The sequence below is a fragment of the Mustela nigripes genome, chromosome 9 (assembly GCF_022355385.1).
Source record: "Mustela nigripes isolate SB6536 chromosome 9, MUSNIG.SB6536, whole genome shotgun sequence".
Taxonomy (NCBI): Eukaryota; Metazoa; Chordata; class Mammalia; order Carnivora; family Mustelidae; genus Mustela; species Mustela nigripes.
The window spans coordinates 10,875,503-10,902,994 of record NC_081565.1 but is presented as its reverse complement, the minus strand read 5'-3'; the positions used below and the strand labels follow the sequence as shown (position 1 = coordinate 10,902,994).

At 40.2% G+C, this 27,492-nt stretch overlaps 1 protein-coding gene across 6 annotated transcripts in view; it reads right to left on the bottom strand.

The window, feature by feature from the left end:
- The window catches only part of DENND1A (DENN domain containing 1A), a 496,533-nt gene that overhangs the window by 308,773 nt on the left and 160,268 nt on the right, over positions 1-27,492 (bottom strand). The window lies entirely within an intron of this gene.

Here is a 27,492-nt window from a genome sequence, read left to right as displayed (position 1 = left end):
CCTCATCCCTGCATTGCCTGCCTCGTGTAGAACACAGTAAATGTTTCCTAAATGAAGGAACGGACCATAACTAACACTAGCCATAGTCTGGGCGATCTTCGCTTGCTACTCTGATTGTTAAAAAAGAAAATTCCAAATTTTCCTCCCTTCCTTCCTCTCAAAGGCACGGAACTAGTCTAACCTTTGCAGTCTCAGCAGTTGGTGCTCACTCCCATTTTTAAAGTCAATTGACTTGCTCCAATTAACCTGCATTTCTCATCCTAACCCCTAGAGCTGGAAACTGAGAACCACAATTATAAAACAAGCACCACTCATCAGAGGGGACTGAAGAGAGGGAGGGTCCGGGTCACACAGGTGGAGCATCTAATCAACTTCTAAAACCACACACGCCTAAACTTCCTTCCTAAGATGTTAGTCTGAATTTCGTCCTTTAGTGGTACTGCAAAATAAACACTGTATTCTCCGTGCTGGCTCCAGGCCAAATCTGTCTTCAACTCTGGCACTGAGAGTTAACCACCTGGAGTGAGGGGGAGGAGAGGGGAGGAGAAGAGAGAAAGTGAAGACAAGACAAGAGGAGCACAAAATGGCAAAAATATTCATTGAGCGAACTTCAGAAGAAAAGCCGGGTTGATTTCAAATGAACGCTAGGATACAGACAGGAGGTGGCAGCATGGACTTGAGGTCTGAGCGTCAAAATGCCTGGCCAGGCCTCTTCAGCCTCTCTGTCAAGGCCTGGCCACAGAGGCCAGATCATAACCTCTCTGAGCACAAGGAAGAGCAGCTCACCTTTGTCTTTGTTAGTCTATAGGGTGTTCGTCTATAGGGTGGTCTAAGAATAAAACGACTAAGATGATTAGCAATTCCTAAGAGAATCAAGCTGTAAAAAACACAAATTATCCTCAAATGTTTTGATAGTGGATACAAAATTGTGAAAAATGTGGACTTGCGTTCTAATTTAGACTAATATTCTAATTCGGTTTCTAATAGCTCAAAAACATGAAACTGGCTTTATTGTGGACTATTTCAATCTGGCTCAAAACACATTAACAAATGCATCTTCAGGAAAGTTCTCGGCAAAAAGAAACTCAAAGGCAACTCTTACTCATTTCTGAAATCTCGTTTTCAATGAGTTCTAAGTTTATAGTATACCGTCTCTGCAACTGTAATGCCATTCAGGGTGCAATGATACCAATTCTGTCCCAAGCCTCACTAATTGTTAAAGCTTTGGATATAGCTAGAAATTTAGAAGTTGCATATGAAACTTGCTTATGACGCTCATTATATTTTTGCCCCCAAAGTTTCAATATTAGTGCATAATTGTGAGTTAAATGCTAAAATTCAATGGCACTCAGAGACAGAATTTACAAAGCCTTTTAAGACACTTAAAAGCTGAATGGCTCAGGGCTTTGATGTGACTGAATGCTTTGCAAACCAACTTGAGAAAAGTTTCCTTCTCTCCAGTGTGCAAAGGCAGCCGCCCATGACTACAAGTTCTAGAGTGTGACTAGGAAGCATTTTAGCATCACACTCCTCATAATTCAAATCCTGGTTTGTGTCTGTCTTTATAGGTCATCGCTGGCCAGATGGAAAATATTAAGGAAAAGATACGGCAGCGAAACCAGCAGGCTGCAGCCCACAGTTGCCAGGCCCCAGTGAAGCGCGAGCAGACCTGCAGGCGGGCTCCGCTCAGCCACAAGCATTGCTCTGGCGCATCCTCTCTCTGCCCAGCAGCAGGAGGGCCCCAGGCCAGCTGAGAGCGGCCACTGTGCCAAACAGACTGTGCGAGTCTCACTGCTCGGATGCTTCCAGAGAAAGAGGGAGAATCGATGGGCTCCTTTGTAAACAACTTCTTGTGCTCTCAGGCTGTGACTGACTTCAAAGGTGGCATAACTTAATCCTGTCACAAATTATGCCATGGAAATCCTGAGACAGTTTTCCTCTTGAGGAAATACCTGTGTGGTCACTGGGAAACTGGATTCTCACAGGTAAACACCACACAACAAAAGGAAAACCAAACGCAGCTTTCAGCAAGCAAGAAAAACTGCACAGCCCGATAGGACGTCAACACACTATTTAAAACCATTTTCAGTATAATCTTGCTGGGTATTAGCAAATACAGATCTTAAATGCGGAAGTTTGTTTTGCACTAGGACATTTCTTCATATGCTCATCTCTAGTAACAACAGGTCCTGATGCACAGCACTGACTCACCCTCAAATATGTTTTTGAATAAAAAGTTTCAATTGCTAATAATGGCTAAACATTATTAAAAGCTGAAGTCTTTTAGTTTCTTCTGAAGCTTCTGAAGTCTTGGGTATATTAAATTTCTGGAAAAAGTCATTTTTTTTTTTTTAAATCAAGAAAAGCTCTCATTTAGAAATGATATAAGGTAAGTGACATCCACAATTCCCTTTACACAATGGCCTAGAATACTTAATACCTTGCATAAAATTTAATCCAGGGCTGACTGCAAATCCAGATTCTTCCACTCCCCCATGCTGCCTCTCCACATCATTTGAACAAACTTTAGCCATTCCAACCATGACTATTTCCAAAGTGCACTAGACCATGAAGCCCTTGAGGATAGGGATAGAGTTTTATTCACAGCAAAATCCCCAGGACCCAGAGCAGAGCATGAACGAATGAAAAAATGAATGGAGCGAGAAGGAAGTGAAGAGTAGAAAGAAGAGCCTCAGGCGTTTCCCCCTTACCCATATGAAAGCACCCATGATAGGTAGTGTTGAATTAGCATCCAAGCGTCATAGGAGAGAATATAGCGCTTGGGTGGTTCCTGATAACTGGAAAAAAATAAATCCGTGCCTAAAGAAGAAATTGAACATGGATTTTTTATTCTAGGATCCAGAGGGCATAGAAGGGGTTCTGGAAACACTCTGGAAAACTTTAGAAGGACATCCAAAGACACGTTTTTGGAGATAGTTCCTGGAGCTTTCAGCAGATTTTCAAAGGATTCCCATCACCCAAAAGGTCAACTCCATGAAGTATTAAAATTGGAGAAGACCATCTGGGAGAGCAGAGTGGGAAACACCAGGGACTCTGGTGGTCGGGGAGCCTGTATTCAAGTCATACTCTCTGAGCAGCCACTCAACATTGGTCAGGCCACTATCACTCTGAAGGACAGTGCTGTCATCTGTAATTTACATGGTTGCCACAGGAACTAAACTGGATGGTGAATGTTAAAAGTATTAAGGCATGGGGGCACCTGGGTGGCTCAGTCAGATAAGCATCCAGCTCTTGCTTTCAGCTCAGGTCATGCTCCCGGGGTTCTGAGATTGAGCCCCATGTCAGGCTCTGTGCTCAGTGCAGAGTCGACTTCAGGTTCTCTCCCCCCCCCCACCCCTCTCTCTCTTTTTCTCTCAAATAAAGTATTTTTTTAAAAAGGGTATTAAGTCATGATACCTACTCTCTACCTGGCTGCCCGCCGATTGTGTATGGTAGACAACAATAAGCCATGAACAGGAGATGGTAGAGAAGCACTGAGGAAATATAATGAAGGTGATAGCTGCTGTGATTTTCCCTGAAACTGTTCTCACTTAGTCGATCAAGGGTAAATACCCAGAAAACATCCTTTTTTCCAGAGTGTATACCACAAAGCCTCATTTTAAATCAAGCTAAAAGTTAATATCCATACTTCAGACTAGATTTTGAGGTAAAAGAAGCTGAACTGTATTCTCGTATGTGAAGCAAGACAAAAGAAATTCAAAAATCCCTGTGACGCCGAATGAAAGAAGGAAACATGGATTCTGTCTCAAAACCTCTCCACCTGTACAGGGAACCCCTTGCAGATCCCTCCCAGATATATCCTTTGAAGCTGTTTTGATATCTTAATTACAAAATGGCGTGAGGGCCACGGATCACAAACAGATGAAGAAGACTCAAAGAACAAATATCAAGAAATAATCTTGGGGCGCCTGGGTGGCTCAGTGGATTAAGCCGCTGCCTTCGGCTCAGGTCATGATCTCAGTGTCCTGGGATCGAGCCCCGCATCGGGCTCTCTGCTCAGCTGGGAGCCTGCTTCCCCTTCTCTCTCTCTGCCTAGCTCTCTGCCTACTTGTGATCTCTCTCTGTCAAATAAATAAATAAAATATTAAAAAAAAAAAAAAGAAATAATCTTTTACTGCTGAAGACCTTAAATGATAGGCAAATATCTTCAGAAAACAAAGATTATAAATTAGAGTGAAATTAATGAAAAAATTAGTATTTAATTTTTCTTTAAAAAAATTTTTTTTTATTTCTTTTCAGTGTTCCAGAATTCATGGAGCACCACACCCAGTGCTCCATGCAATATGTGCCCTCCACAATACCCAATACCAGGCTCACCCAACTTCCCACCCTCCAACCCCTTCAAACCCCTCAGATGGTGTTTCAGAGTCCACAGTATTTAATTTTTTTAACTGTATGCACATTAGCACCTCCTCCCAAGAACAACAACAAACAGGAAAAGACACACTTAAGTTTAAATCTAAGAAAGTATGAATGGGAGCTGGATGCTGAAAACCTCAAAACACCAAAGAAAGAAACTAAGGAAGTCCTAAATAGATGGGGAGATGCACCATGCTTATGGATTGAAAAACTCAAATGTTGTTAAAATGTCAACTTCTCCAAACTGACTTATAAATTCAGCTCAACATTAATCCAAATCCCAGTAGGATTTATGCAGTAAAGCAAAGGACCCAGAATAGCAAGGACAATTTTGAAAAAAAACACAGCTAGAAGAATCATGCAACTGACTTACTATAAAGCTACAGTAATCAAGACAGTATGGTAGTGATAGACACACAGACCAGTGAAACAGAACAGAGTCCAGAAAAAGACCCACCCAAATACAGTCAGATTTTTAAAAAGGTACAGAGGTAATCCATTTAAGATGGGACTTTTCAAGAAATGGTGCTGGAACAACTAGACATCAACATGCAAAGAAAAAAAAAAACCAACTCTCAACCTCATACCTTAAAAAAAAATTTAACTCAAAATCAATCACAGACCTAAATGTAAAATATAAACTTCCAAAAGAAAACAGGAGAAAATCTTTGTGGCCCTGGGGTTAGGCAAATGGTTCTTAGATAGGACACTAAGAGTATGATCCATAAAAGACGTATTAAACTTTATCAAAATTATAACCTTTCGCTTTATGAAGAAACACTGCTCCGAGAATAAATAGACAAGCCATAGACAGGGAGAAAATATCTGCAAATCGTAACTGACAAAGGATTTGTATCAATACTTTAAAAATTCTTAAAACTTTGGGGCACCTGGGTGGTTCAGTTGGTTGAATGTCCAGCTCTTGATTTCGGCTCAGGTCATGACCTCAGGGTCATCAGACTGAGTCCTGTGTGGGGCTTCATGCTCAGCAGAGAGTCTGCTTCTCTCCTTTCCCCTCCACCATCCCCCACCCCCGCTCACACTCCTGTGCACTCTCTCTCAAATAAATAAATGAATCTTTAAAAAAAAAAAAAAACCCTTAAAATTCAACAATAAAGAAATGAACAAACCAAATTTTTTTAAAGAGTTAAGAGATCTGAATAGACACTACCAAAAAATGGAACACGGTCGGTAAAAAGGCCATGAGTAGATGCGAAAAATCACGAGTCATTAAGGAAATGCAAATTGAAACCGTAACAGATTCCACTAACACTTAACAGAATAAAAACTAAGAAAACGGTGACAATACCAAATGCTGGCGAAGATGTAGAGCAACTAGAACTCTCAGACATTGCTGAGAGAAATGCAAAATGATACAGCCACTGGAAAATTTGGCAGCTTCCCGTGAAGTTGAACGCACGCTCGGCACACAACCTAGAGATGGCACTCCCTGACATTTAGCCAAGAGAGACAAAAACTTGTGTTCACACAAAAATCTGTATGCAAATGTTTATAACAGTCTTATTCAATAATCACAAAAGCTAGATAAAACCCAAAATGTCTTCACTAATGGATGAAGAAACAAACTGTGGTGGTACCTATATGACAGAATGCCTACTCCACAAGGAAAAGAAAGAAGTCACTGATACATTCGACACAGATGGATCTCAAATGCATTTTGCTATGTGGAAGAGTCCAGTCCCTCAAAGAAACAGATATGATTACATTTTTTAAAAATATTTTATTGATTTATTTGATAGAGAGAGATCACAAGTAGGCAGAGAGGCAGGCAGAGAGAGAGGGAAGAAGCAGGCTCGCTGCCGAGCAGAGAGCCCGATGCGGGGCTCGATCCCAGGACCCTGAGATCATGACCTGAGCTGAAGGCAGAGGCCTTAACCCACTGAGCCACCCAGGCGCCCCAAATATGATTACATTTTAATGGCACTTCAGAAAAGGCAAAACTTGGGATGGGACAAAGACCAGTCATTGTCAGGGGTTAGCAATGGGAGGAGGGTTTGGCTACAACCAGCAGCACAAGGAAATTCGGGGGTAGTTATGGAACTGTCCTTATCTTGGTTGCAGCAGTAGATACGGGACTATGCATCTGTCAAAATGCAAAACTGAACATTACACAACTGAATTTTATTGTATGTAAATTGGAAACTGAAAAAAGTATAATTAATAAGTCAGAGTATCTCTTAATTTTGTAAAAAAGAAATAGATTTTATTTCTCTAACGAACTTTTTTGATTGAATCTGTTTAGAAATGCAGGCTTGGGATCAGAAGAATCCTGTCATTTTTTTTTTTTAGTTGTATCAACAATATCACTTTAGTTGTATCACTTTAGGCAAGCCACTTCATCTCTCTGATCCTCAGTTTCCGCATCTATACAATGGGGACCACAGTGGCCTCTCCTAAGGTCATTGTGAGGATTAAATGAGAAATGGAAAGCATTCAGCAAATAGTAAGCATTTAATAAATATGAGCTGTTATTGAATTTGTAAGCATATTTTAGCAAGGTTTTTTTTAAGTTATGGAAATAAAGGACATTACATTCACTCAAAAACCAGAACTACTTTAAGATTATAAGATTATAATGTGATACCTGAAACCAACAGAGATCCACTCTTCAGAGGAAATTGTTTGAAATATAGAATGACTAACCATTTACACAGTTAGCTACTATCCTATGCTTTTCTTAGGAGGGTTCAATATTACAACTGATTGTTTAGTTATGTGTCTATCTTTAGACCCTGAGCCATGTGAAGATGGGAAATGTGTATGTCTTATATTGCTGCATCCCCAGTGCCTACAGGGGAAGATCCAGACCTATAGACACCCAATAATTAATTGTCTCCTTAACCTATATTAGACAAGGCAGAAAGTATAGGATGGGGGCAGCAAAAAAGAGTGGAAAGCATATGGGTTTTAGAATCAGGTGACAATATTGGTTAATAACTAATGTCCAAGGCTCCTTTTCCTCTTCCATAAGATGAAAATAATGTTTCCCTTGCTGATTGTTGTGAACATTCCATTGCTGAATGGAACGTACTGACAGTCAGCTCCCTGAACACAGTGGCTTCTACCATGGCAAATTCCTGCCTCATTCTCTTATATTAACACACCCAAAGAGGGGACTGGGAAAATTTCAAAAATAATAAAAATTAAAAACCATATTAGAGTTTCAGTTGGTTACCAGGTAGAACTTGTACGGAGATCAGTACTACCAAGTAGTAACATGTTATTTTTTGATACTCGTAACAATCCTTTGAAGGACTTGTGACTATCCCATTATATAGATGGAGAAAAGAAGTCCAGAAGAGTGAAGTCACGCTTACGGAAATGTAGATTAAAAGACAAAAGACAGAAAAAAAAAAAAAAAAAGCAAAAAAGCTGGGACTTGAACCTTCTGAGTTTACATTCTGGGCTTTCTCCCCTAGGAGGATCAAGGAACAAATCAAAGGACACACCTCATCTAAAGGCTCGGTGACCTCCTGAGTACCAACCAGTTGATGAACACTAAAATACTCCAATTTCTATTATGATCACTTCTAAATGCTCTAAATGTCTCCATTCAAGGAAGAATACATAGTTACCATTCAGAGTCCCTACTATTTACTAGGCACCTTGCTGATTTCCAAATACTCTCTCAAACAACAATACCTTGGGCCAAATCCTTATGTCTGAATTTCAGAGATGGGGGAGAAATGGTTTCTAGAATTTAGATAACAAAGATCATAAGCTGGCAAGTGGAAGCTCAGAGTCAAAACCAAACCTGTCTTATCCCAAAGCTCCTGTTCTTCCCCTTATATCACAGTGCTCGCTTCCAGAAGCTTTATGATATTCCAACGATTTTTAAATTTCCAAAGAAGCCAGCTTCATGATTTCTTCAGATCACCTTCACTTCATACATAGCACTCAGTATTCACCTGGACATCCAGAAATTATCCTTTCGAAATAATGAGTCTTGGAATATATAGTTCCTTCTAGGAAGTTTTTATTATTAACCAAGAATTCAGAATTGCCAAAGCAACATCCACCTTTCGATTAAAGACAGACTACACCTTCTCTATAGATACTATCTAGACACATGGTTCTGATGAGAAGCAAAATTCCTCACAATAATTATACACGCCAATAGCAATGTTGTCTTAACTGAGGCTAAAAGCACAAACAAATGAGAAAAAGGTCTTCAAAAGTGTTTGCAAACAGATGACCTATAAGAGATGAAATATATTGTGAGTTCAGAAGAGCTAACATGATCATTTCCATTTTACAGAGGGAGAAAAAAAACCAGCATCTTACCCAAAAAGTCATATAGCCCATAAGTCTAAGCAGAGTCGAGATCAAAGGCCTTTACTGTCCTAATCCAATTCTACATCAGGGTTCCAGGCTGGGTCATGTTCCCATGTTGCAAGGAAAAAGTCCCTGGTTGTCTTAGCTTCCCCAGGCAGAGATATCAGGGGAAAAGATGACAACAGCAGAGACCCACTGTCCCTACCTACTTTAAAAAAAATGGATGAGGGCATATATTTAATGTTTTCCTTCTAAAAGTGACAAAAAGTGCTAATAATCAAATGCAATTTTAAAAAATGTTTAAATACTGCCGTGCATTTACAAGACTGTACTGAAACTTGATCATGCATCTCAAACACATTCATGGGAATAACGGAAAAAATCATCCGGGAAACAAGAACTTTAGCAATAAAGCCCTAATGAGCTCACTGGAACTTAAGAAGTTGGTATGATTTTTAAAAAATCACAGAATATTTGAGTCTTATGAGATGATGACAACTATCTCATTCAACTCTCTCATTTTACATTTGAGGATTATCCACATCAGGCACCTGGTCAGATGCCACTGGCCTATTAGTGGTACATGTATGAAGCTTGAACCTGGGTCCTAAAACTGTTCTATTCTGTATATACTAACACTGCTGCCAATGAAGACTGCCTCAATTGATTAAGATCAGTAGCCTCACATTGGCACTTAAAGCTACAGAAAGTCAATGTAATTTAGTCAGCATTTTTAAGACAATTTCATTAAATCCAATGAGATGAGCTAAAGCAGTAGACTAGTTAATACTACCTGAGTTAGCGTTATATTAGGTGGGAATCACTGTTGGCATATAATATGGAAAACATTCAAAAATCTCTAAATTTAACTTTGAATTGAACTCAGTCCTGAAAGGGCATCTCACCAAGTAATTGACTAGTCTGAATTAAATTTACTAAGGAAATCTAGTTGTGTCTGGAAAAAATGTAACAAAAGCAAAGATTTTTGTGTGCATCCCTTGATCTCTAAAATAGGATTGTATGACAACAGGACACCCCCTCTCCCACCTCTGAAAATAAACTTCTAACTCTCCATTCTCTTTGAGGGACTTAGCAGCCATCCAGGGCACTTCAAAGGGGGCAAACAGTGGATTGGTGTAAATTATGAGTGACTCCCATCCTCTGAAAATATTTTGAAAACAATACTCTTTTAAAACAAATACACCTCAATTCCAAGTACATAAATGGACCACCATTTGGCAACTGTTACCCAAATTTGCCATTTACATTTGAAGCTGTTATGTAACCAAAAAATACAAATATCCTTCTGGGAAATTTACATGAGAAAATTCTTTCGAAGACCATGTAAAAAGGCCCACTAGTTTAACGATTTTAGCTGAGAAAACTTCCTATAAGAATGAGAAATGGAAATAAGAGGAACAATACCCAGAATGAAAAGCAACCGAACATATTAACATTTATCAGGGGACTTGTAACCAGCATTTGTTAAAGAGGACTTTAAGATTAATAGCTAAAATAAGATGAGACTTAATACATATATTACCCTATATGTTTGTTACACACACAGATCTCGAAAATAGTCACTAAATATAACTTACAACCCTAAACAACTGTTTGCGGATTCTCCTTTTACAAAGTAAAAACCTGAAGATAAATAATCATCCCAAAGACGCACACTGCTGACATCTGGGCCAGATTACATCAAACACTGCATTTCTGTTCAAATAGCGCAAGAGAATAAAAAATTTTTTCCCAATTTAAACCTGTCCCTAGAGCCATAAAGAATGAAAAACTGCCGAGTCAACAGCTTCTGGGTTTGCGTGTGTGTGTGTGTGTGTGTGTATGGGAGGGGTGTTTTTGTTTGCTTGCTTTTCATTTTTTACTTCACCCATTTGTAATACGTCGATATACTTTTCTCTCCCCCTCCAACCCCCACCCTGCAACCATTCATTGGCTACGTAATGCTCTGAACTTGCACTTTGAATTATTATGGAACAAGCCTCATATGCTAAAATGCCAAAAGAATTGGCTACTAGCACAGAAACCATTTGAAGGACACCAGTAACTTTTGTTAAGGCTATTATTTTATAGTTAAATGCCATTCAGAGCAACTTGAACTGGACCTTTCTACTATCAAAGAGAGCAATTCAGTGGGTTGCCTGGGATTTGGCTGGCAGGCCATCCTAATATTTATCTGGGGACAACCTTCATCTTTGGCTAGAAAATACGAACACAGAGCTTGAAATTGACCAAAGTAAGGAAAGTAAATACTACGGGAAAGACTTAATCTGGATTTGCTGGAGCTATTACGCAAATGATGGAACCCGTAATACTTTGTTATAGCACACTTGTATATGTGCGTGCATGCACATGCACATATATATAAAAGCAGCTAAAAATAATTAGTGTGGCTTTTAGCTAGAATACAACATTCCAGCCTTCACCCCAATCTACAACTGTTTTCAAAAATAAAGTCTGAAGGACATAACCAGTTGTCCTTCCATACTCTCAAAAGAATCTGTTTAACCACTCCGACTTCAGTGCTGCTTTTCATTAGCAAAAGGTAGGAAAAAGGGAATTTGTGAATTTTCGGAGACAATTTCAGAAGTTTTAAATAGTTATCTTATAGATCCTAGACCAGGCAGTGCAGTTAGGGAGTAAGAAGTCCTAACACAGAACGTGTGGAGAAGAGGGAGAGACAAGAACAAGCATACCCTGGGCTTTCTTCCTAAGCTTCAGCATTCCTTATCTTCTTATTAAGAATAAATTTTCAAGCATTTATCTTTTCTAAGCTCTACAACTAACTTCCTATCCCAAATAAAGATAATCTTCAGATATAATAAAACTATGGGGGAAAGGCAGACTTTGTAGCATCTGGAGTGACAAATTGAGAAAAGAAATGTGGTAACCCACAGAAAAATCTCAGTCCGGCTTAGATCTGACTTGTAGCTAAAAGTTAGCTCAACTTCTCAGGTTCTCCTCTTCTGAGATGATGAACTCATACTATCATTTTTTTTTTAAGATTTTATTTATTTATCTGACAGAGATCACAGGTAGGCAGAGAGAGAGGAAAGGAAGCAGGCTCCCTGCTGAGCAGAGAACCCAGTGAGGGGCTCGATCCCAGGACCCTGGGATCATGACCTGAGCCGAAGGCAGAGGCTTTAACCCACTGAGCCACCCAGACGCCCCTCATACTATCATTTTTAATGAGAGGCTCATATCTGTCTTTGATGTGTGAAAGACACTCCCAGCTGGAGGAGAGTACAAGAAAGATCTAAAATATTTGCTTCAGCTGCAAAGAGCTATTCATGAAAGTTTAGAAAATGAGGTAGCATCAGAGGGGGAGATTTTTAGGAAAAAAATTGACATGCTCTCATCTTGTGAACTCTGGGGGGAGAAACAGTCCAGTAAAATGAAATCTGACAAATAATCTTCTTCCCTTTACTACACACCCAAATTCTTCACCCTTCTCCACCTCGTCCAGAGTGCATTCTTAACCCCCAATAGGCAGGGGACAGAAAGCGGGCTTCCCAGAATTTGCTATTCATACTAAACACCAACAGTGAGGCTCACACAATAAATACATGGGTTAGGAAACCCAAGAGATTCATCAGCTCATATAGAGAAGTTTTAGAATTAATTCTTCTAAGTAAGTGTTTGTTTGTTTTTAAAGATTTTATTTATTTGTTTGACAGAGAGAGAGATCACAAGCAGGCAGAGAGGCAGGCAGAGAGAGGAGGAAGCAGGCTCCCCGCTGAGCAGAGAGCCCGATGCAGGGCTCGATCCCAGAACCCTGAGATCATGACCTGAGCTGAAGGCAGAGGATTAACCCACTGAGCCACCCAGGCGTCCCTGAGTAAGTGTTTTTAAGGAGGAGAGGATGTATCGTGAAATCCTGTACGAAGGCGAACTCTTAACACAAGTTTGAAGAATTCTAGAAAATTCTCTGTACCGCTTCATGTTCTGAGATTATGAGCATTTCCTTTTTGTCAAAAAGCAAGCCAAAGGAGAATATGGCTTTCTTAATCACCTATTTAATCTATCTAAATATATTTTCTAACAATCCATTCTTAGTTCAGTGTTCAGAATGCTACCATTAAACAATTTCCATAGGCCACTGAAATTTTTTTTTTCAATTTAATGCAAACAGTAACTATTAACCATACTGACATATTCGTAAAATATCACAAAGTAAAATACCACTCTAATTCACCATATTACACAGCAGCTACATAAGGCAAGAAAGTCTACGGGAGAAAAAATATTTACTTCTGTCCTTGGCATTAGAAATCCACACAAATCTGTAGCATTTAAAATTTCCAATACAAAGTATTAAACATAGACAAAGATGTAATCAGTAATGAAAGGAGGCTCTATAAAGATTTTCTATGCAGACTCTGGGACATTTTCAATCACTCTTAGCTGGTCTACAGAGTAACTACAATCCCTGAATGAGTAGTGAAGAGTCATAGAGGCAGCAAAGCATCTGAGACCTTTTCATAGGATTTCCCTTTGATAGAAGGAAAAGCGAAGCACATGATGAAAATATAAGTTCCTTTCTGGGGGGAAAGAAATTCTGTTACTAACTCCCAAATTCGATGCATTATATAACATTTTTACCGTATATTAACAACTTTACAAAGTAGGTCTCATTATTTTATAGATGTGGGAAATGAGGATCAGAAGTCATGTGTTTTCATTTGTCCCGTGGCTAATAAGTCAGAACTTGAATCTAGTTCTGACTAAACCTAAGAGCTTTACTTTAGAACTTGAGGTGACTCAGCATGAAGGCATCATCTACCTTCTGTGGGAGGAATAAATGCTGTAAGGGTTGAAGAAAGACAATTGCGACTGGGATATTTCACCAGTTTTATTCATTCAACAAATACTTATGGAGCACCTACAGATCAGGTGAGAGAACTCATAGATGTTCTCTCTTAATTACACTGACAATCTCATGAAGCCTCTAGGAAATTATATAATTTCTCTTCCCAGAGTTTCCATGTTCCTAGGGCCTATCTGCCATCAATTCCTAGGCCAACGTGACATTTCTTTTCTTCCCCTCACACATGCCTGGTTGAAATCACGCCAACCCTCAGAGATGGCTTTGCTAGAGTATTTATGTTAAAAATAACGATTTTAACAGCATAACTGAAACTAAATATTATTTTCCAACAACCAAAATTTAATAAATGGTTAGGGAGAGAGATGGACAGATAGGATTGTGTATCCTGGGATGACAGTTGATAACTAAGATAGATTTCCTACCCACCATCAACATGTTACAGTATTAAAATAAATAAACTTTGTAAGCAGAATAACTGCTTCCTCTTTTTAGTATGATTATCTTACTCATTTTTCCAAACATTCTATTTGCCTCCTTGTCTTTAAATTCAGATAATGTAGCCTTTGGATTAAAGACAAAAACTAGGGAAGATACTTGTTTCTTGTCTCAATTAAGATGCTGGTTTACAGAGGCAGCAAATCGTCTAAGGCCTTAAGATTCTTTTTCATAGCAGGAGATAAGAAACTGCTTCACTTCTTCATGCCTCAGTTTCCTCAACAGGTACAAGGAGGAGACACCACGGCTGTCCCTTCAGCTTGAGAGAAACTAAAATCCGTCACATGAAGCTCCTGAGTGGGTGGGTGCTGAGTACCATTCAAAACCAACAATTCCCCTATCTCAGTTGCAAGTTCTTTCTTTATATCTGAGTCAACATAACACCAATGAAAAGATTAAATGAAGGGTTTTGAGGGGAGAAGGGAGAGGCCAGGCTCAACACTACTGAAAAGAAAGGGCAGCTTTTTATCCCTCCCTTATATTGAGACAGAATTCTGAATTGTCCCAGCCAGAACACTAGGAAGACATGTGCAATTCAGGCCAGAGTGTGGCTTTTGGAGTGAAGGGGTATCGCAGTGCTCTGGAGTTCAGTCTCCCCCGCACATACACAAACACAAGTGCACAGCGCCCCAACGCTGTTTGTCCCCTCGGCCTCAGAGCCCTGCCAGTTGGCAAACCCAAGCCAGGAAGTTGTCAATTCCAATTGCGTTTAAGGCCATGTAGTCCTATTAAAGAAGCCTTGCTGGTTAAGGGGCGTCCTCTGTTTCCAAAGCATGGGAAAAAAAAAAAAAGGGCACTCTGCTTAGATTGGAGCTGGCAACTTTCACTGACTAGAGTTTTCAAGGAGCTATGAATGAGTTTAACAAAGGAGGTCTGTGGCTAGTTTCTGGCTGAAGTCCATGTCAACAGTTTTTAAGGTCACAGGCCACACTAACTAACATTTATTCCCAGCAGACCCTGTTCTAAACACAAGCTGTAAGTAGTACAAATTTGGAATTTCTCTGTAATCCCTTGAGATATTCCTGATCCTTCCACATGTTTCTGCCCAATTAAAAACAATTCTCACTTTGCACCACAAGAGAGGCCGAGCTCAGCGATCTCAGTCCATCCTTAGGGTAGATGAACAAAAACCTGGCAAATCAAAGAGCTCGAGTGGAGAAGGGAAGGAATTCAGCTGGATCACACTGAAAAGTGCAGACAGCTCCCCAGGGGCTCAGTTTGTGAAAGAATAAAACGGGTTATGACAGAGATCCTGAGGCCATAAAAAGCAGGTTTGAGGCACGCACTGGGAATAGATTCCTAGTCCCCTTACACAAATAAGATAGAAAATTTCTGAGAATATTAAAAGAGGTCAGCTAGGTGAGTAGAGAACAGCTATAATCGATAGGACAGAAATTAATACAAACATTTCTCAATTAAGATAAACTCTAATTCACTTTTAATATTTTCAAAATCAAGATGCTTCCTGAAATCAATCTGAAAACTTAACACAGCCCTCTTCTCCCCCCCCCCCATGAAAAGCCATTTTCACGTCAATGGTGCATTTCACAACTGATCGTGTTATTTTAAATCTTGCAAGGCAACACAGGAATAATGACTTTGAGCTGAGCATCAAAAATCTCACTTAATCCTCAAGGCTACCTTGGGAAGTATCTTCTATTTTACGGATGAGGACACGGACTCAGAAAAGTGATATGACCTGCTTACATTCCTAAAGGAAGCAAGTGGTAGAAGGCTAATTTGAACACAGATCTTCCCAGGGCTCAAAACACAGATATTCCCAGAGCTCAAATCTATACCACAAATGGGGGGTGGGGGGGAATAACACAGACCCACTAGAGTATCAGTCATCAGTTTGGTAGTTAAAGCGTGTTGTTTGTAACTTCTATATATTTGGAATCATGTGTTATATGAAGGTAGCTACCATTTTCCAAACTAAAAAAATACATAAATTGTGGTACAATGAATATTTGGATTGTTCATGAGAGGATAAAACTGCCAGAAGAACTACTCATTAAAGACATAAAAAGGGGCACCTGGGTGGCTCAGTCGGTTAAGGGTCTGCCTTCAGCTCGGGTCATGATCCCAAGGTCCTGGGATTGAGCCCCTCCTCAGGCTCCTTGCTCAGGGGGGGAGTCTGCCTCTCCCCTTCCTCCCCATTTGTGCTCTCTCTCTCTCTCTCAAATAAGTAAAAACTTCACACACACAAAAAAAAAAGATGTAGAAAGAAGAAAATTAGAAATGCCCATAATCCCATTACCTAATAATTCTTATTGTTAATACTTTGTTATCTAAGCAACCCATCGTTTTTTCTATGAATTTTTTACAAATACAGATCATATCATAATTCCTCTCTTGCTTCTTCTGTATAACAGTATGTCCTAAATGTTCCTGGTAACATTAAAGGATCAACAAAAACATCATTTTAATGGTGAATCGGTATCAGAGTTTTAGCTCTCTCCCTCCACAAACGGTTTTTAATTTTTTATTCCATATGCTACAAAAAACATCCTCATATGCATACATATATATATATTTTTTTCATTCCTGAGTTTTCCTTAGAACAGATTCCCAAAAGTGGGAATAATTTAAGGGTTTTGAGTATATATTGCCAATTGTTTTTGAGGAATGTCAGACCATTTATACCCTCCCTTACCAACTGTGTGTACATGCCCACCTCGTGGCCATCAAGAGTCATCTTTAAGCTGACATGACCATGTTCATGCAGACTTGGTTACGTAATGCCCACACAAATCACACCTATGCAAGGACATGATGTTCCAAACTGGTCTGTCCTTCTAGCAATAACTCCAGCACTGTGTAATGTTGTAAGGTGCCAATGACCACCCTGCCAGGATCTTTGCTTATATGATCTCTAATCCTCACTGAAAAAGTAGATAGGAGAAAATTAAGGTTCAAAAAGAGTAAATAGAGCAGCAAAAAGCACATGTCCACATTGGCAGCACATAGGATTCAACCCCTTCCTTGACTGTGACCGTGCTCTCCAGGACATGCTACCTCCGAGTTCATCCTACCGTTCCAGGGATGCTCAGCCTTCCTCCCACCTCCCCATGGGCTGCCTTTTTACCCAGCAATGCCTCTTTAGAGAATGAGCTCAGCGAAGGAGGACAATACCTAGATCTCATGGGCTTTGAGAAAGAAGAGAGCAGGTCTCATGTCTTCTCCAAGAAGCAAGGAATAAGTAGTAGCACTGTGGGACTACGGCACTGCTCAACACAGCTGGCGGAACCAGAAAATGGCACTGCCACTTTAAAAAGCAATTTGGCATTATCCAATAAAACTGAAGAGAAACAAGTCCTACGACCCAGCCATTCAATTCCTAGGTTTATATGCCAAAAACCTAGTGCCTATGTACACCAGGCTACCTCTTCAGGAATGTTCATAAAAGCCATGAACTAGAAACAGCCCAAATGGCTACCTACAGTTGAATGCTTCAGCAAATTATAGTATAGTCATACAATGTGGAATGCTACAGAGCAAAGAAAACAAACAACTCTAAGCAAAAGCATGGTTGAATCTCCAGTGTTCAGGAAAAGAAATAAGATTTAAATCCAGATTGTATCATTCAATCCAAACAGAGCTCAAAACCAGAGAAAACGGTATCACATTACTTAGGGATATATACACATGTGACAAAAATTATTCCGGGGTGCAGGAGATTTCTTACATAGATATTTGCTATATAATTAGTAATGTGTACTTCTATTTGCATATGAGTGCACATATATGTACATCTTTATATACTCATGTATACATACATGTGTATGTGTATGTGGTTTAACTCCATGTACTCTTCTATTTGCAGATTTGATTTCACAATTTGCAAAAGACAGGCACAGGGCTGTAATTAAATATTTACATAGCAGACAATAATCAAAGAACTTTATTTATCAAGTCTTCACTGTTTTAATTAATCTTCACTACAATATTCTGCATTAGTATTATCATCAATCCACCACTGAAGTAACTGAACCAAAGATAAACGATGGATCAGCGAAAACATTTTTATTATAAAGGCAATTTTTAAGATTTAAAAAAAAAAATCAAATATGGCACAAGTGTTCTTTTTATTACAAGTACTGAATCTGAGGAAAGGGCGAGTGCAGGGAGGATCTCCACTATATGAAAGTTAACTAACTCTTCAAATATAAAGATCTAGAATTATAGTATCCGGGGAATTTTAATGAAAAGTTAAAAAAAGGAAAGAAAGAAAAAGAGATATATAAAAATAAGTATTGTCTCCAGTGGTCAGAAAACACTGGTTATCTTTAATGAGGATGATCAATATTTAGTATACTTTCATAGACTAATAAAAAAAGAAAAAAGTACAAACTAAAAATTTCTCTAAAGCTGGTTTCCAAAACTAGAGTTCTTCTAAACAGAGGTGACCATAAAATTTCTAACTAAGCAGGAAACTAGACCCTAACAAATAGATTTCCTTAAGTCTTTTGGCTTGGGATTGTTTTTGTTTGCAGTGGCTTTTTGTTTTTTTGTTTTTCAGTCCTCCAAAGACTTCTTGCTTTCCTATGGGGTTAAAATTAAAAAAAAAAAAAAAAAAAAAAAAAAAAAAGAGGAAACCAGTCATTAAGAGCTCAGGCAAAAAAGTACAGGGCACTAAATTTCACCCAACTTCGTTTTCTATCACTTTTTTAAAGTTTTTTTTTCTTAATGTTAAGTTTTTTAGAGCAAGGGCTTTTTGCTGCATTTTGGGCTCATTAATACACATAAAGAGCTAGTTAAAATACCAGACTGAATAAATGAACAATGGGACAATTAACCCCACATACAAAGCTCCGCCCACTTTACTTCAAAGGCATTTGAAATAGAATGGATTAGAAACCATAAACGATGCCTCTCAGAATTAATTTTATAATAAATATTGCTTTGTGTTATAGATAAGGGGTTAAAAATAGATAAGGGGTTAAAAAATAATGAGTTAAAGGGCAACTGCCCTTGGTTGTGCTGAAGATTACTGATACTTTCCTGTACATAAAGTTTTAAGATATGTGTAATTTGTTCCCATTCAGAATGTAATTATTCAAAAATCAAAAATGTATATTGCGATTTAACTTTAAAAGTATTCCCTCTATGCTACGTTACTGTTTTTGCCATGTATAACTCATACTGATGAAAAGAAATTAAAGATGTAAATATGGAGAGGAAAAGTAAACTAAGTACTTTATTTACCACTCGATTTAATGAAGACTTTTGATACTATTTCCATATTTTATGTTCACTGTTTTCAGAAGTTAATAACTACTCCTCCTCGTCAAGAAACTGGTAATAGCTCATGCCTTAAGATAGAAAGTAGATGAGGGGTTTTGGTTTGTGTGTGTGTGTGTGTGTGTTTTTAAACAAAATTACCAAAGTAATTAGCCAAATGACAAAGTCACTACGGCAAATGCATTTTTTAAAAGAATCTAAGTTTCAGCAAAAAATACTTTCTCAGATTTTCCTAAGAGTTTTCTTCTCTTATAAATCACACAGTCAAAAACATTCTCAGGAAAGAATATTTAATGACATGCAAAGATGATTACACTATACTACATGAAAAGACTAGATACAAAACTATACCTACAGCATGATCCCATTCAAGGGAGAAAACTCCTCTAGTCACTATTAGAGCCATGGGGTGTTAAATCATCGCTTCTCTTTTCTCAAGTTTTCTAAATTCCTCTAATGAGAAAGTGTATCTTCATAATCTCATAAAATGACATCCTGAAAAGAAGTGGTTCATAATTGGTTATGAGAACTCTAGGATCTTCCAACGTTAGATGGCATAATGATTTTTGTTGGACATGATGTAAAGAGGTACACAATTACCTCAGTCTCCTGGAGCTTCTCCATGAGGGACAAATGCTAGGCTTCCCACTGCTTCTAAACTGATCACTGGAAGGGCCAGACAACCTAAATTCAGACTCTTCTTTGTATTCACAAATCTAACTTGCTCTTAAAATAAGAGTGCAGCTTAGATCCAAAGGGCAAGTTTAGGTGTGAAGCATATTGAGTTATTTTCTTTCTACCTCCTGCCCAGTGAAAAGCAAAGATAAGGCTCAAATGAATGCCTTCTGCTTGTTGTTGCTGTTATAGGAAAGGGGCTTGCTTAGGGGAAGGCAGGGGGAGGGTCCCAAAATATTTGCTGACGCTCAAACTCCACTAAAAAGCATCAACTGGCTTCTCCTGTAGAATGTTTTCCATCTCCCAAAAAAGGTTCCTCAGGAGGAATTCTTAAGACTTTTTCAGAAGGCAGGCTCAGTTTTACTGGTTTTCCATTCAAACATACTTTGCCTCAGATTTAAACAGAACTGATCATTTTCTTTATAATGATACGGTTGGATAGTTCACAATGACGCTGCCCTTGATGCTAACTGGAGGTTACTGAGTTTAGAAAACCCTTAGATCCAGGTGGCCTTGGCCTTATTCTCCTGAGCTGAAAGGATCATTGCCATATCCTGGACAAACTCTGGACTAGGGGGTCAAAAAGACCACTATTAGCCAGCTAAAGAATTTGGGACAAAAATCTCTTTTCAGGTCTCGATTTCATGGTTTATAAAACGAGGGTGGGCTGTGGTATATTATTTCTAAGAACTCTTTTTGACAGCTCACCTCTGAAATCATTGTGCAGTGGCAAACTACCCATCAAGGCTCCTTTAACTAAATATATACAGAGAGATGAAAAAACTTTTGAAACTTGTAATGGCTGCTTTGGTGGCAAGAAAATAAAATTTGAGTTCTGAATCAGGGCCAAAAGTAAGTTACTAGAAATATGCCCAAAGCTGTTGAGAGCATGAGCTTTGGCTTGGATTTGGGGTTCCGAACCAAAGTCCCTCCCCTACGCCTGGTGAGATCTCAAACAAGTCACCCTATCGCCCTCAGTCTCAAGCCCTGACTTCTCTATAAATGGAGATAATTTCATAAGGTCACAATAAGATTAAATGAGAATTATGTAAGCCACCGGGCAGATCAAACGCTAATGAATGATCATTCCCCCCTCCTTTCCAAATCCTCTGTAATGAGTTGTCCTGACTCAGTCTACCCATCTACAAAATGGAATAACAACATTAACCAACAGCGGTAGTTGCTAGAGGTGACAAGAGGAGTGGTGTATGGGGGTAGGGAGGTGGGGAGAGAACCAAAGTGCCCTCCTGGAGTTCCTACGGTGGGTGGTTTCACCTGTTGCTCTGTAGTAAGCTTCATGAGCCTTAAGACAAGGAAATCCTCTGTTCTCAAAACAAACCAAGAAAATATCATGGTCTCTTGTAATCTCCAACTCATTCAGTCTCAAAATAAAGAATTTCTTTTGGCCAAAGTCTTGAAGTTTCCCACATCCATAATGCTGGGCTCAGATCGCTTAAGGGAAGGCTGCTCTACGCTGGTGTCCTTTGAAAAGGACCAGGAGGAGGAAAGAAGTTTCCTCCTGAGGAAGGCAGCCCTGAGGCTGGCTGCTGCCACAGAAGACACACCTGTCTTTCCAACTGTCCAGCTTCCCAGCCCTCAAACAGCAGGCTGCTAGGAGAGCAAGGACAGTTTCATTTATTTCCCTTTCTACTCTTCAAAGGTGATTTTTTAAAAACTGGACGGCTTGTTACTATTGTTGAGTTGTGGCTCCCCAGAGGATTATACGTTTCTAAGCATGAAGGCATCTGCATGGCAATAAAACATTCAACATTCCCCAACCAGTACATTTTTTTTAATTAAGAAAAAAAAAAAGTTATCACCTCCCACCAAGGGATGTGATGAGCACACTTCCCATGCAAACCTTCCAAAATACTAAAGATCTCCAAAAGGGTCTTAAACTCTAAACCGTAAACCCAGAGCCTCCACAGACCCGCTCCCACGGGTTCAGCCGCTGACAGATCCACAACGGGCAGAACTATACTCTGCCATAGCAATGGGGCCTTCTCCCAGCTGACCATTCAGAAGACAACACCGTTCCCACCCTACTTTTACAGGGAGGCATTAAGAAGAAATCAAACAGCTCCAGAGAGATGGAAATATTCAAAAAGCAGAAGAAAGTCTTCCGTTAAATAGTATGAAAGATCCAGGTTTTCCAAATGGTGCTTAAGGCATTGGGGAAGAAAGGCTGATTTCTCCCAGAGGGGCCCCAGCTTTGATGCCCAAACTGCCCTCAAACATCAGGCTGTGCCGTTTTGTATAGCAGGGTACCCTCAGGCGAGACAACCATAAATAGCTTAAAACAAGAATAGGAGATTCCATCTGTTTCTGGAATATTTCAGCAGCACCTGCTTTCAAGGTAAAAATCTGGGAGCTGTCCCCACAGCCTTCTTTCCCAACTCCCTTCCCTATCCCCCCACACACTTATTTTAAACCAAAAGAGCTAACACACAATCCATCCAAAAGGGCTTCTGCCACTGTACCTGCCTAAGGAAAGAGCCCTTTGATTTTTCTCCTGAACTGTATGCGTTGTTTTAAAAACACTGGACCAGTTAGAGAAACCGAGGTTCTTAAAACCAGACTCTTTTATTACTTCTAGTTTCTTTTTTTTCCTATGTGAAAACTGAGCTTTTCTGTGTTTATAGTAGAAATGAGTACCATGCGGATGAAAAAGGACGTAATAGTTGTGTCTGCCATTAAGTCAGAAAGTGTTCCAGAAGGAAGATGGTTATCACTTAACACAATTAATGTCTAAACACAAGCCCATATGCCAACTTGCATGGAAAGGAGGACAAAAATTCTCCAACAGGGTCCCAGGAACATATTTCATTGTTAGAACAACAATGACAACAAACAAACCTAAAGTTGAGGCTTGAAAATTCCAATCGAAATCAGAGTGGTACCCCCAACGTGCTGGGCAGCGTCCCTCTAACAATGGCCAGAAAATCCCAAGCAGGTGCAGATGGCAATTGCAGGTACAAAAAGCCATTTTCCCTTTGGTCTACAAACATCAATGTTTCCAGTGCCTGCTCTATCATCTGATGATGCTTATTTGCTATGGGGTAAATCCAAATTCTTGAGCATGTCCCACAAGGGTCTTCCCAACCTGTCCCAACTCCAAGACATTTATGGCATCAGCTCCAGCCGCCATCACGTTGGTGTTCCGTCTCGCCCAATCTTTAATTCTCCAGGCCTTAACAAGACAGTGCTCACTGCCTACAAAATTCTCCTCCAGTTCTCCACCAGTTAAACCCCCAGTGGTTCCTTAAGATCCAGTTTAACTGGAAACCATCAGCAACACTTCCCTGATTCTTCAAGCCAGGAAGGGGCAGTGCCAAACCGGTGACGCCAAGGAAACTTGCACAAGCATATTTTTTTTAAAAAAAGGACTTATCACAGTATATTTTGCTTCTTTACTTAGTCCCTTCCCAAAGACTCTCACGGTGGCTCCTGAGACAAAGGATGGCCAAAGGGAAACAGATAGAGGAGGTGGGTATCAAAATCTGAGGTGTCCAGGGGATGGTGCGCCCAGAAGCACATTAAATTTTAAATTTGGTAAAGGAACAAAAGTACGTATTGTTTTCAGTTGGTAAGACCAAGTTTAAAAAGTTCAGCTCATCAAAATCTTGAAATGAACAGGATATCTGATTCAGTTCTCATGGGGGAACCTACTGCCTATTTTGGGATAAACAAAGGCTAAAGACCAAATGTTACAACTGCTCATTCCTGCCATGGAGAAGGTACTAAGGTACCTCCTAACTAAGTAACACTTAAAACATCAAACTAAAAAAATCTTAGATATTGTTTTGATGTAACAAGTTATTTCTTCCCAAAATGTATAACAGGTCCTGAACAGTTTTATATGGGTGTACATATAACATATTTTTAATATTTTATTTAGTTACTTGAGAGACAGAGAGTGAGCAAGCACAAGCAGGGAGAGAGGCAAAGGGAGAGGGAGAAGCAGGTTCCCTGCTCAGCAGGGAGCCTGTTTCGGGGCTCGATCCTAGGACCCAGAACCATGACCTGAGGGGGAGGCAGATGCTTAACCAAATGAGCTACCCAAGCACCTCTTTATATGGGTATAAAGACAGTATTCCTCAATATACTTTAGGTATATTTGGGAACACAACAGATAAGACTTCCTCAAGATTTAAATAAGATTCTTACACATAAAGGAGAAAATTGTAAAACATAATTATTTTTAAAGTTCCTTTATAAAGAGTAAACAAATTTAGTTCTTGTATGACATCTCTCCCATAGTCCACTGCCCACAAACAACACAGTTAGGACTTAGGCTCTTCCTCTTCCCCCAAAACCAGAAGATGGCTATAAATAACGTATTTCATTACAGTTTTAGCCTTGATGGAACATGGGTCATTTGAACAAATCAGAAGCTGTGAAAAAAATTATGGTTCTAGGTCACTTTATGCTCTTTGAAAGACTTCAGAGGTAAATGCTTATACCACACATCAGACTCAGCTGGTGCTAGCGGCACATGCCACCACACTCACACACGCTCCTAGATGAGAGGAAGGTAATGAGGAAGGACCTACCCGTAACTGTTGTTCTCCTAGCTGTGCTCTTAATCCCGTATTGACTACCATGCAGCACAGAATTAAATAATATTATGGCCAATCGCAAGGAAAAGTAAAACATTTTACAAAGAACTAGTCAACTGTGGGAAGACCTAACGCATTTGACTTTACACACTGTGGTATTTGTGTTCATGAGACTTGTTTATACTCTAGCACAACTACATTTCTGTCAGAGTTAGCTGGTGATAGAATTCAAACCAATTTTTAAAAGATGTTTAAACACTGGGCTATGGATCAGGAATTCTTTCCTTCATAAAACAAGGATTACTAAGTGCCTACTGGGCATAGACATTCCTCAATATACTTTGGGTATATTTGGGAACACAACAGATAAGACTTCCCAGGCTTCATGGACCTTACATTCTAGGGGGAAGGAAAAGACAATGCTTCTTACAATGAACCCAAGCGTACACTGTATAAAGGATGTCTACGAACCTTTCATCGCAACATGAAGTTTGCATTTTCAAACATGGGCCAATCCTTTATAGGCACAATGGCTGTCACTCAACAGCTAGATCTCCTTGGTGAGATTCAAAGGTAGTACACCTCTTACAACTAACAGACATAAGTTTGAGAATATGAACCACATCTCCCTATAAATAACTGTATTTCACATTTTCTCTTGAACTGGTGTCCCACAAAGCCTGTCCTCTCACTCAAAGCCTTCAGCATCCTGTTCTTCCATTCAAATGGAATACACATCCCGTCTCTGAAAGCCACGCACACAGTATCTTGGCCAAGCACTGCACCAAGTACTGGAGATACAAAGTTGTGCAAGACACAGTCTTTATCCTTAAAGAGTTAATTTCAGAGTAACAGGAGGAAGAGGTAAAAAGAAGCTCAAGGTTTGTGAGTGTGTGACTGAAGTTCGCAGAGCATGCTGGGTGCACCCAGAGGAGAGGATGATTACCTCTGCCTGAAGAACGCTGCCGTGGGTGGACGGATAAGTGTGTGAAAGCAGAAAGGTCCAACAGCTCATATGGGCCGGGAAGCACAGGAGCCTGGGAGAGCAGTCCGAGAAGAAGTGATCCTAAGAAGCTAAATCCTGAAACTGGGGAGGCTATGTCTGCACAGACACCATCACCGGAAGTTATGCCTCCCATGGGAAGAAATGGAAAGCAAAAGCAGAGGTGGCTTAGGAGCAGATGAGTTAGAGGACTGGGCACACCAAGAACAGTGACTGGACCTCAAGGCACTGGTTAACTAATGGAAATGCATCGGGGGGGTAGGGGGGAGCAGAGGGTCCAAGCATTTCCAAATGGCAAGGAGACCAACAGTGCTAACAGAACCCTGACCCAAATCACACCTGCGTTCTACCGGCAGACCTCTCCAGTGAACACTCTACCAAGTCACTCAAGGTTAAGAGCAGACCCTTCCATTCATACGCCAGTCTCAATTCACCAGTGTTCCCAATCCAAGCCACAGGGAAAGTGCCACTGGGCGTACCTTCCACATACGCACAAGCTGGAAGAGATAAAGTGAGTCCCCCCCCACCCACCCATGGCCCAGAATTTATCTGGACTCTATTTTTAACCACAGTCACTATCCTCTGGCACTAGAACATCAATAGTAAGAAGCCACAGTGCCATGGAATTGCCCTGTGCATTATATATAGCATTCTGCAGTGGCATCAGTCTCCCCAGTTAGGCTTGGGACCTCCTCAAGGGCAGAGACTAGCTAACAGTAGGCACTCAATTAAGGGCTGACAAACAAATGAGTGAATTAACCCACCCCCTTTTCCTGCAGTTCCAAGCTAGTATAACGGATAGAAAACACACCAATGGCTGCTATTTTTCATTCTAAATGATGGCAACAGGAATGCTAAGCAACCAGCTTTTTGTAAGCACGACACCCATGACCTCCATGCAGACACACGCAGTCAAAAACTGGAATCAGAGAAGAGCAATTTTTAAATTTGAATTTTTAAGTAAACAGTTTTCCAGTCCCAGAAATTTGAATGACTCTGATAGTGTCAGTTCAGAGTACGTCCCAGCTTTGAAAGGAAGAAACACTGTAAACCCAAATATTCTGAGAAAACAAACAAAAACCTTTCTGCAAAACTTGAACAACTTGTCTTAAACCTTCCTCTCCTCTAAATGACCATATAAATACACAGTGCCCTGGCCAAGGCTGAAACCGAACAAAAAAATGGAAGAGAAAATTTTATTTAAAAAGAGAAAACAAAAATTCAACATTGTTGAATCAAAAAAATAAATAATCGTTTACATCTGACTCTGATACTCTGGGCAGGTAAGCCCTGGGCCTGGGCTCCTGAGGTAAGCTTGAGAGCAGCTGCACCACTTAACCTCACAGACCATCTGGGTTGTCCCTCCTTCCTGTAGTCTTTCCAGCAGTTGCCCTCGAGGGCCTGAATTACAGATGTGAAGCCTGGTGAAGGAGAGAGATGACTTTGCTGATTAACAAGAAGATTCGTGTAGAAACGCAAACGTAATAGCCCAGACTGACAGTTACTCAGCAGAGGCACCTCAAAAGCCCCTCTTTCTCCTGCAGTGTGAGTGTGTGTGTGTGTGTGTGTGTGTGTCTGTCTTTGAGGGGCTGGGGTGGGAGGTCTTTTCTTGGTGAGGAGAAGAAAGTCCAAAAATGAATGTACCAGAGAACCACTCTTTCTGGAATTCACAGAGCCTGGCCTTTTATCCCTGGGCACAAGCCCAAGATTGGGGACCCGGGTTTTGTCAGGGGCGCCTCCCTGCTGGCCTGCCCTGGGCTGCTCCACATGAGCAGAGAGAGACAGGAGGCAGGCCCCTCTGACACCTACTTAACCGAGGCAGACGGAGAGGAGAGTGTGTGGGATGCCTTTACTTCCCCCAGAGGAGGCGCCCAGCAGGAGCCCCCAGAGCCAGCAGCTCCAAAATCGGATTTCCACACGTCCTCTCGCCCCAGAACACACCTTGCCCCTCTGGCAGGAGGAAACAGAGCATTAAGCAAGTGTGGCTCTGGTGT